Below are 10,962 nucleotides of genomic sequence, written 5' to 3'. Positions count from 1 at the left end.
ATTTATTTATTTTTAGCTCCCACCAATAAGTGAGAACATGTGGTATTTCTCTTTCTGTGCCTGACTTGTTTCACTTAATAAAATTCTCTCAAGGTCCATCCATGTTGTTGCAAATGGCAGTATTTCATTCGTTTTTATAGCTGAGTAGTATTCCATTGTGTAGATATACCACAATTTCCGTACCCACTCATCCGATGATGGACATTTGGGCTGGTTCCAACTCTTGGCTATTGTAAAGAGTGCTGCGATGAACTAATCAAGATTGAGAGAAATAAGAAGGCCAGAAGGGAAGAACAGATACCAAAGATGTAAAATTTTATAACTTCCCTTGTCTGAGATCCACTTTGCCTGGAATTAGGGATGACAGAGTTCATACTTAAAAAACTTCAGTTACTTGACAATTACATATCATCTGGGAATATCACTCATTCTTTACTTAGGTTTTAACTTACCAACCTATCAGTCCAGGTGACACAAAACCACTGGATAAGTGCTATAACTATTTCTACTTGATATATAAAGACTGCTACATCATCAGGCATTAAAAAGAGTCAAATAATGTCACAATGTTGTCACCGAGATGTTCAAGTTTTATGCTTTTTCACCCATGACAGCCCAGGTAAGTAGAGCAGTATTTGCTCTCAGTCATGGGATACCACCAAAGTAGAAATTGGGTTTTAAAAAATTCTGAACAAATAACTTTAATAAAACAAGGAAAATGCAGACCAGGGGTCTTCTCTAGGGGATATTAAAAATCTAGATAATTTTTTCAGTGAGTTCAAGCTTTAAACTTAAAACTAAATATAATTATGGAAAAGATAGATCTGGAGAAAAGACAGGTGGGAGGGGAAAGGAGATTGCTAAAGCACCCTCAAGGCTTTCTTGAGACTTTTAGAATTACAAAATGCATTGTGTTCTGTTTCTCTAAATCAATAAACAGCAAAGGTCTCACACAAAAACATTCTCAGAGGAAAATAAAAGCAAGACTAGTGAAATAAATAAAAGAAAAATCTATATGAACACAAATTATTTTGTATTCTAATTTTACTTTGTTAATTGGCTAATCAACAATTAGCAGATGAGTATGTGATAGCTTCACTGACAGCTCATTAATTTAATTTTTTCTGGGTTTGGCTGTGTGTGTGCTTCTAGTGAGAGAGGCTCAGCATTTCAGAAGGGTATTGCTAACACAACATTTATCAGATTGAACAGACGCAAGTGATTCCTAATGTTTGTATGGCTCATTTTTAGACAATCTTCAGGTCTCCTTTTAGATGATGTTGAATAGCTATTATACATCGATGCATAGTGAGCACTCACTATGTGCTTCTAATTTACATGACTATGACATTTAATTATCACAACAACTTTTTGACTTGGACAACAATATTAACCCCATTTTAGAGGAGGAAATTGAGGTATGTTGTGCTAAAGTCATGCCATTAGCTGACACACTGTATGTATGGGACTGAAATGCAGGTAGCCTGGCTCCTATGCTTAACCATATGCTTAATCCTAGTCTGGTTATATGCCTGCTATGTGCACCCACAGATTCTAGCGCCTTTTCCATCCTTGAACTTTTAAAGTGTCACTGTGGCTGCCTGTTTAATTGTCTGTCTCTCCTACTAGAGTGCAAGCAACTGGAAGAAATGAATATGTTTTAGTCATAGTTGTATTCCTAGTGCTTAACACATTGCCTGGAATATAGTACATGAACAAGAAACATTTTCAAATGAATAATTTTCCTTCTAATGAAAATAATAGTGAAGAGTTTTAAGAACCAGACTACTTGGATTCAAATCTTGGTGCTAATACTTACTTGCTGTGTGACTGTGGGCAAATCATTACCTCTTGGTACCTGCTTCCTTGGGGATAATAACAGTTCTTTTTCCATACTATTGTTGTACAGATTAAATGTTAGAATAAGAGAGATTAAAACCGTGCTTGGCACGTGGGAAACAGTTCAATGAGGACTACAGTTCACATTTCTCAAGTAAAGAAGAAAATACACTGACATTAAAGAAATAAATTATATTATGTTCCAGATATTGTTGTTTATTGGCACAGACTTTAAAATATATTTGTTAAAAGCTGGAGGCATAACTCTGCCTGACTTCAAATTATACTGCAAAGCTGTTGTAACCAAAACAGCATGGTACTGGTATAAAAATAGATATTCAGACAAGTGGAGTAGAATAGAGAACCCAGAAATCACTCCTCAGGCTTATAGCCGTCTGATATTAGACAAAGGCAACAAAAATCTACACTGGGGAAAAGATTGCCTCTTCAACAAGTGGTGCTGGGAAAACTGGATATCCGTATACAGAAGAATGAAACTAGATATGCATCTCTCACCATACACAAAAATCAACTCAAAATGGATTAAAGGCCTAGGTACAAGATGTGAAACTATAAAATTACTAAGGGAAAATATAGGTGAAACACTTCAGCAGTTAGGTCAGGGCACAGGCTTTATGAACATGAGCCCACAAGCACAAGCAGCAAAAGAAAAAATAAACAAATGGGACTATATCAAACTAAAAAGTTTCTGTACAGCAAAAGAAACAATTAACAGAGTGAAAAGACAACCTACAGAGTGGGAGAAAATTTTTGCCAGCTATGCATCTAACAAGGAACTAATATCCAGAATATACATAGAACTCAGGCAATTATACAGTAAAAAAATAAATGACCCAATTAAAAAATGGGCAAAGGAGCTGAATAGACATTTTCCAAAGGAAGACATACAAATAGCCAATAGATACATGAAAAAATGCTCAGCATCACTAGTCATGAGGGAAATGCAAATTAAAACCACATTGAGATACCACCTCACTCCAGTTAAACTGGCTATGATCAAAAAGATGGTGAATAACAAATGCTGGTGAGGCTGTGGAGAGAAGGGAACACTACTGCACTGTTGGTGGGAATGTAAATTAGTATAACCACTTTGGAAAACAATTTGGAGGTTTCTCAAACAACTACAGATAGATCTTCCATATGATCCAGCAGTCATTCTTCTGGGTATATATCCAGAGGAATGGAAATCATCATGTCGAAGAGATACCTGCACTCCCATGTTTATTGCTGCTCTGTTTACAATAGCCAAGATATGGACCCAACCTAAATATCCATCAATGGATGATTGGATAAGGAAACTGTGGTATATATACACTATGGAATACTACTGTGCTATAAAAAAGAGTGAAATTCTCCCATTTGCAACAACATGGATGAACCCGGAGAAACTTATGTTGAGTGAAACAAGCAAAGCACAGAGGGATAAATACCACATGTGCTCCCTCATATGTGGGAGCTAAGAGAGAAAGGAAGGTGGGAAAGAAAGACCACAGTAGTGCCATCATCCAACAGAGGGAGGGAACATTCCTAGGGCTACAAATTGGAGTTGAGGGGAGAGGGTGATGGGGAGGGAGGTTGGAGGATAATTGGAAGGGGACAAAGGGGACAAAAGTAATTTTGAGTAATGGGTATGCCCCCAATATGAATCTGGCCCCCACATCATGGGCAGGAGAGGGGACAATCAGCTTTGTATCTCATGAATATTCAAAATAAATAAATAAAATAAAAAATAAGCAAAATAACTCATGTTCAAAATAAATAAAATATATTTGTTAATATGCTCAAGAAACTACATGATAAAATTAATTTCAGCAAAGAGCCAAAAATTATAAAAGAAGAATCACATGGAAATGTTAGAACTGAAAAATACAATAAATGAAATTAAGAACTCAATAGATTGACTTCATCAGCAGATTCAACAAACAAAAGAGAGAATTAGTGAACTAAAGACAGAAGAAAACAGCTAGACTGAAACATTGAGAGAAAAAATGTAATAAAGTATATTATTAAAAAGGTATATTAAAATTCAAAGTAAGATCACATATAATTGAATGAAAGACAAGAATGACATTTTACACAACATAAATATTCCTTACGATTTAGTTATAAGCAGAATTTTACATATTGAACAAATATCCTCTGCTATAATCTGTTCTTTGGGATTATGATTAATGACATCTAAAAAAACTACCTATAACTCACAAAGCATTATCTCCAATTCCTCAAAGTGGCTCCTCAAAGTGGCTGATCATAAGAATAACCAGGGAGCTTTTTAAAATTACATATTTCCTGGCACGATGCCCAAAGATTCTGATCTTCTAAACTGAAGTGGGACTGGGGAGTCTGCATTTGGGGTGGTATTGTATTGGTTTCTTTTTAATCTGGGAGTCACTCATTTAAGAGAGTTCCACTCCAATTAGCTATGTCACGCTCCCTTCCTGACCCCACTTTTCCAGGAATCCCAGTGGAATCAAGCCACAGCTGAGAGGTGATCCTGCCACCGACTCTGTCCTGGGCTTTACTCGTGCTGCTGCTCCTCCCCTCTTCACGGATTTCCCACCAACCACACTTAGCCCCTTCTGCTGGGATCACTAAAAATGGAAGATTTTTTAAATACCTTATTAGAAACTTATTAGGAAACTAATATTTCATTTTGTCTGCAATTAAGACTATGGTTGGAATTATTGACCCCCCAAAATACATTTTTTGGTGAACACTAGTGTGTTTTTTTAAGCAGTTATTCATTTCCACTAAATAACAAAGATACAACATCACTGAGTGTCGACTCTGTCTCAACACAAACTTGTGCTATGGTTGGAATTATTGACCCCCCAAAATACATTTTTTGGTGAACACTAGTGTGTTTTTTTTAAGCAGTTATTCATTTCCACTAAATAACAAAGATACAACATCACTGAGTGTCGACTCTGTCTCAACACAAACTTGTATTTTTCTTCCTATGTTAATTCATTTACTCTCATGATAACCCTGTGAGGTAAGCATTATTTCACCATTTTGTTGATTAGGAAACTGACATGCAGGGCAGTTGAATGATTTGTTCAAGATCCCATGGCCAGTAAAAGGCTGAGCTTGGGTTCACGTCCAGATTCTTGACTCCATGTCCAGAACCGTTTCCCTTTCACTGACTAGTAGGGGGGCATTTCTCTCTTCTGCAGTGAAAAATACATTCTACTAGGTTTTTTTTCCAATGTATTATCAAGTTTTCATAACATTTTTGGTAACCTTCTGTTTAGTGGGGAGTCAGGTCTTTTTTTGTTAGAATTACTTCTCTGCCCCCAAGGGGAGTACGCAGTGAAAATTGGCAGCACCGACCAGAGTCTGATTTGTTCAAACATTAATCCACTTGTAAAAGTCCTTGAAAAACAGAAAATGTCTTTAACACTTTGCCAATGAGTGGAGAGGAGGCTACCTTGAAAGTTATATGGGCTTTCTTCCCACAGTTCAGAACATTCTACTTCACAACCTCAAACATCAATACATATAATTTTCCTCTTGTTTGATCACTTTTAATACACTTGGAATTGTATTTTGCCCCGTAAGAAATATAAAACTGCTGAGTAGCCCTCCGGGTAGCCCACAGTTGCATGTAGCCCATCATTTGGGGGTAGGTCCCATTTTCACCTGGCTCAGGTTGCCACCATCAGGAATGAGAACACTTTCATGCTGGGACCTGTCAGCTTCTCTCTCCACAGCCACTATTCCCAACACCTGCTCCAACCCCTTTGTCTCTCCTTATTTTAAGCTTGTGCTGAATGCTTCTAACTGAGCAAGTCTGGGAAAATCTCAAAATTCGTAACTAAGCATTTCTGACCTAGTTAAAAAATCTAGGTGAAGATAAGGTGCCTTAGTGACTGGGGCCATTTTCCAGCTTTATTTTATTTTATTCATTCATTTGCTCACTCATTCATATAGTCAATGCATGCTTTTTAAGGGGCAACTGTGTGCCAAGCACTTTGTTAAACACGAGGGATGATTAATTATGCAATCTCTGCCCTCAAGAAGCTGACGAAGAGATGGTTTATGAAAGCAGCCTCATAAATACAGGGATAGAGGCATGTGCAGGGCATTGTAGGAGCACAGAGAAGGTTCATCCATCCCAGCCCTGGCATGGCCAGTGGGGGAGAGTTGTAGATGGAGAGGGGGAGGGAAGTCTTCTCTGGGAGGTTACCCCTTAGTTCACTCTGAGAGGCTGAGTGTGAGGAATCAGACTCAGGTGAGAGAGGGAAACAGATTGTGACCTGATGAGGGGCAGTGTAGACAAAGGGGACATCATGAGCCAAGACACTGAAGAAGAAAATCATGTATTTGAAGTGGGGGATATGGGAGTGTATGGGATGTGTGTGTGTTTAGGAGGAGAGAGGGCTGCATGTGGTTCTATGTGTTTGGAGTGGAGCATGTGAGGTAGGGAGTGGCAGTAGATAAGGTTGGAAAGGTAGAAAGTGAGGGCCACCCCGGTGTTCCAGATATAGCTAACAAAGCTGGTTCATTGTGTCATCAGGGAGCAGAACAGAAAAGCATAGAAAGAAAGGCTGCACTCATAGCTGCCATTTACTCCTCTCCATTCACTGATCAGAAATTCTGGGGTATGCAAAGATCTAACAACTTCCTGAAGCCAGAAAATAAGAACCAACACCGCCTGGGATCCTTGGCAACTTTTCCACAAAGGCTTCTCTGAGCTTTAGTTTCTTAAGTTGTGAAATTTAAAGAGACTCTGGAGTAATTAAGCACGAAGGCTCTGAGATTGACTTTCTGCATCTGAATCCTGACCCCAACTGCATGTTCTATAAGCCGAGGCCAATTACTTAACTCTTTTTGCCTCAATTTCCTTGTTCATAAAATGGAGAAGATAATGGTTTCCATGTTTGAGCTGTTGTGTTCATTCAGTTCATACAGGGAACTGAGAACCTTGCCTAGCACAGAAGCAGCACTCAGTGAATGCCTATTATTATTGTAGTTATTACTACCATAAAGGCCCATCTTGAATCTAGTAATTTAGGACTCTCCAGTTATCTAGAATATTTACTACTTTAACTTACACTGTAAAAAGGTTTAGTACATGTTTATACAAAGTGATGGATTTGGGGGCTAGAGTGTCCTAAACTCCACACTATAGCTATGTAGGCATTTTGTGCCTCAGTTTTCTCATATCGAAAATGTAATTTATTTTATTTTATTTTTTTTTTTTCCTTTTTGTCTTTTTTCGTGTCCGGCAATGGATCGCAACCCTCAGTGTCACACCTGTACCGGACCGGGACCGGCAACGGGATCGCAACCCTCGGTGTTGCTCCCGCACCTCGCTCAGCCAGTGAGCGGGAACCGGTCTGTATGTGGGATCCGAACCCTTGGCGGGAGCGCCACTGTGCTCCCAAGCGGCGCACTGTAGCAGTGTGCCACCGGGCCGGCCCTGTAATTTATAATACCAAAGTTCATGATACCTATATGTAATTCATATAGTTGTTTTAGGACTAAATAAAATGAAGTATCTAAGAACCCTGGAACACATGGTTTAGGTATCTGGTATACATATTAGATGTGAACAAAATATTAATTCCATTCCCCTTTTGTGCAAGTATTAATGCTTATTATATACTTTAGAAGAGAGTGGGTATAAATAATAGAGGACATGGAACATTATGATGAGTCTTACAAATGTGAGGACAAGAAGATACATGAAATTAGTAAACATTTTATTAACAGCAAGCAAAGTGGAAGTACTTTTACAGACACCTGTGGAATTAGGGTTATTGCTAGCCACAGAGATATATTTAATAATAGTTTTAAGAATGAGTGTTTTATGGATATTAATGACATCAAAATTATTCAAGCTGAATGATAGGAATAACAATATCAGACCTCAGGATGTACAGCTGGAGGGTGGGGAAGAAATCCTCCCTCAGTGCAAAGCAAGGGCCTGGAGAGGGGCACTGAAGAGAGGGGTGGTCAAGGAGGTATTCTTAGAAAAATTAATTCTAGCCACGATCCAACAGATTTGTTAAGAAAAAGTCATCTTGTAAATGGCATAGAATTATTTATTGAACTGAACCAATGCATGCACATGATTAAGCTAAAAGCAGAGCTTTTAAGTGGAGTCTGAATAAAAGGGGGAATAATCATGATAAGGCTTCCCCACACTGTCACTGAGTGTCCTGTGGGTGACAAAGCTCTCAGCATGTGCTGGAAGCATGGTGACTTATTAATTGCCAGACCTGTTCCATTCAATCATGATAAGGCTTCCCCACACTGTCACTGAGTGTCCTGTGGGTGACAAAGCTCTCAGCACGTGCTGGAAGCATGGTGACTTATTAATTGCCAGACCTGTTCCATTCCTGTGCCACAGTCTTCCCTCACATTAGTCGCCCCTCTGTTCTATTCCCTCACTTAAACCTTACTTTCAAGACACCTGCAACCAAGCAGACCAGGAAAATACTATCCCCTTTCTCTTACACATGGAGGCTACCCCCAACCCTGCCAGTCACAATAATGGCAAAATTTACTTTTCTACGTAAATTAATACAATCTATGTAATCAATCAATAAATATGTGCCATTTTCCTAAGAAGTTTAAGGAACTAGGACTGATGGAGATGGCAAAGAAATACTACATTCTCTTGAATCGATAATGCTGTCAGTTATAAGGCACACGGTGTTATTACGTCGACTGAGAAAGGAGAAACGCTTCCAACTCACCCACGACACAATGCCATACTAACTGTTTGTGGGAACGTTTGAGCTCATCATACCAGTTCTCATTATATTGCAGTTTCTTTCTTCTATTTGGAGGTAATTGGCAATTTCTCCTTTCTTCCATCACCTCGCTTGGCATATGATAAGCAGCGTTTTTACCCAGGTGTTAGTACAAAATGTAACAAAGCTTCAACTCCTTGTGGCTCTCTTCGTTTCTTAGGTCATGTAAGGCACTTAATTATTTCTTTACAAGAAAATATGGAATTGTAGGCATCCCTCCAATCACTAATATCTGCTTCTCTACCATTAAATTTTGACCTCACTTCTCTATTTCCATATCTTTCTATATAAAAATAGCTTTCATTTTATTGCTGAATTACAAAGTATTCTTTCTATAGACATTTTAAATGGCCATAAAATTCAACATATTGAGTATCAACAATGCCCATAATTCAACTGATGTAATAATATTATCAGGAGTTTCTATCCGTGTGCAGGCAGTAACTGGTCTGTCATGGTGGAGATGGTAAAAAGCCATGGATTATAAAACACATGCTGCCTTCAGAGATGATAAAATGTGGGGGACAGGAGGAGTACCTTTAGAGTGGATGAAACTCAGTCTTCTAAATGTCCATGTAGCATAATTTGGAAATAAGACATAGGCATATAGCAATATGATAACCACAAGTCAGTGACTTATATAACTTCCAAAGGACTGTCACAGGCAATAAATGCTCTAAGTCTTCAGTGCAGAAAGATAATAGTGTCCTTTTAGGTTCCTTCCAAAGGGAAGGATGGAGACCCAATGCTCCTTGGTATTAAATCCTGTGGCCTATTTTTACATACCAGAATATTGTACACTAATGTTTTATGCAAGGAAATTTGACATCATCACCTTAATTCCCAGGCATTAAAAGGCTGTAGAGTGTTATAACATGGTCCAGAGAGCAGCCCACGTTTCCGATACAGGCCTCAGTGCAGCAAATAGAGAAGAACGGGGAACGTGTGTCCCGTCTAAGCCCTCCACAAAGACCCTCAGCCAGGCTGGCCCGGACACTGTCTCCTTTACACTCGGCCTATATGTGGATCTGCACATATTTATGCTCAAACCATTTCCCCAACTTAAGTATTCTCAGCTAGACTCAAATCACCAATCCTTTAATGAAGACTCAGCTCAAATTCTCAGTAGGAATGAGGTTTGAGGATTACTGGCTGACAGGAGGGCAATCCGGGGCAAACTCAGGTTTGAAGAGAGAACTACCTGGAGGGATAGAGAGCAGACTGGTGGGCCACTACCAACATCTGCACTCAACTTTCACCAGGCAGCTCTGCAGCCGTCCACACTCTTCCTGGTCAAGTCCTTCAACCTACTTGCATGCTATAAGCCAAAGTTTATATTCCTTAAATCTGAGCATAGTACTTTTTGTGCAGAAAAATGCATAAATGGCATGTGGTATGGGTTGAATTGTATCCCTAAAAAGACAGGTTGAAGTCTTATTACCCATATCTTAGAATGTGACCTTATTTGGAAACAGAGTTTCCACCATGGTAATCAAGTTAAAATGAGTCACTAGGGTGGGCCCTAATCCAATCTGTCTGGTGTCATGAAAAAAGAGAAATATGGGCCCAGAAACAGATGCACACAGAGGAAAGATGTTGTGAAGACAAAGAGGGAGAACACCATGTGAAGATGGGGGTCACAATGTTGCATCCACAAGCCAAGGAACTGCCAAGGCTGCTGGCAAGCCACCAGAAGCAAGGAGGAGGCGAGGCAGGATTCTCTCCTCAGGTTTCAGCAGGAGCATGGCAAAGCCAGCACCTTGATTTCTGACTTCTAGCTTACAGAACTGTGAGACAATCAGTTACTGCTGTTTTAAGCCATTCAGTTGGTGGTACTTGGCTATAGCAGCCCCAGAAAATGAATACAGCAAATACAATGTCTTTTACCTAGTGGGTTCTTACGAATAATCAAATGCCAACACTTCATCATTTGCTCAAAATATTTTTAAACATAGGGTAAAAGTGTGGAAAAGGAGAGTCAAAATATATCTCTTGATTTATTAGAAGCTATAGGAGCCCAGAAAATGTAATAGATAACAACATTTTTGCCTGTGCTTGGTTTCCAATAGCTACCATAGGAAGTGCTGATGTAAATTTGGCTGATTGTTTCCCACCGGAATGTGATCAAAACAAAAACAATGCCAGATCACACCAAGGATCTCAGGCACTGCTCCAGCTTTTCTGAGGAAGAAAATTGATAAGTACGCCAATGGCAAAGGGACTGTTTCAAACCAAACATGTCACTGTTACTGTGAAAAGAAAGGGTCACAATCACGCAGGAAGTTCCAGAGTTCAGGAATTGTGGATATAGCTGCCTGTAGGTCCCCTGGGAATAAAC

This window comes from Galeopterus variegatus, unplaced genomic scaffold (assembly GCF_000696425.1).
Source record: "Galeopterus variegatus unplaced genomic scaffold, G_variegatus-3.0.2 Scaffold48, whole genome shotgun sequence".
Classification (NCBI taxonomy): domain Eukaryota; kingdom Metazoa; phylum Chordata; class Mammalia; order Dermoptera; family Cynocephalidae; genus Galeopterus; species Galeopterus variegatus.
Note: the sequence above shows the minus strand (reverse complement) of the source record.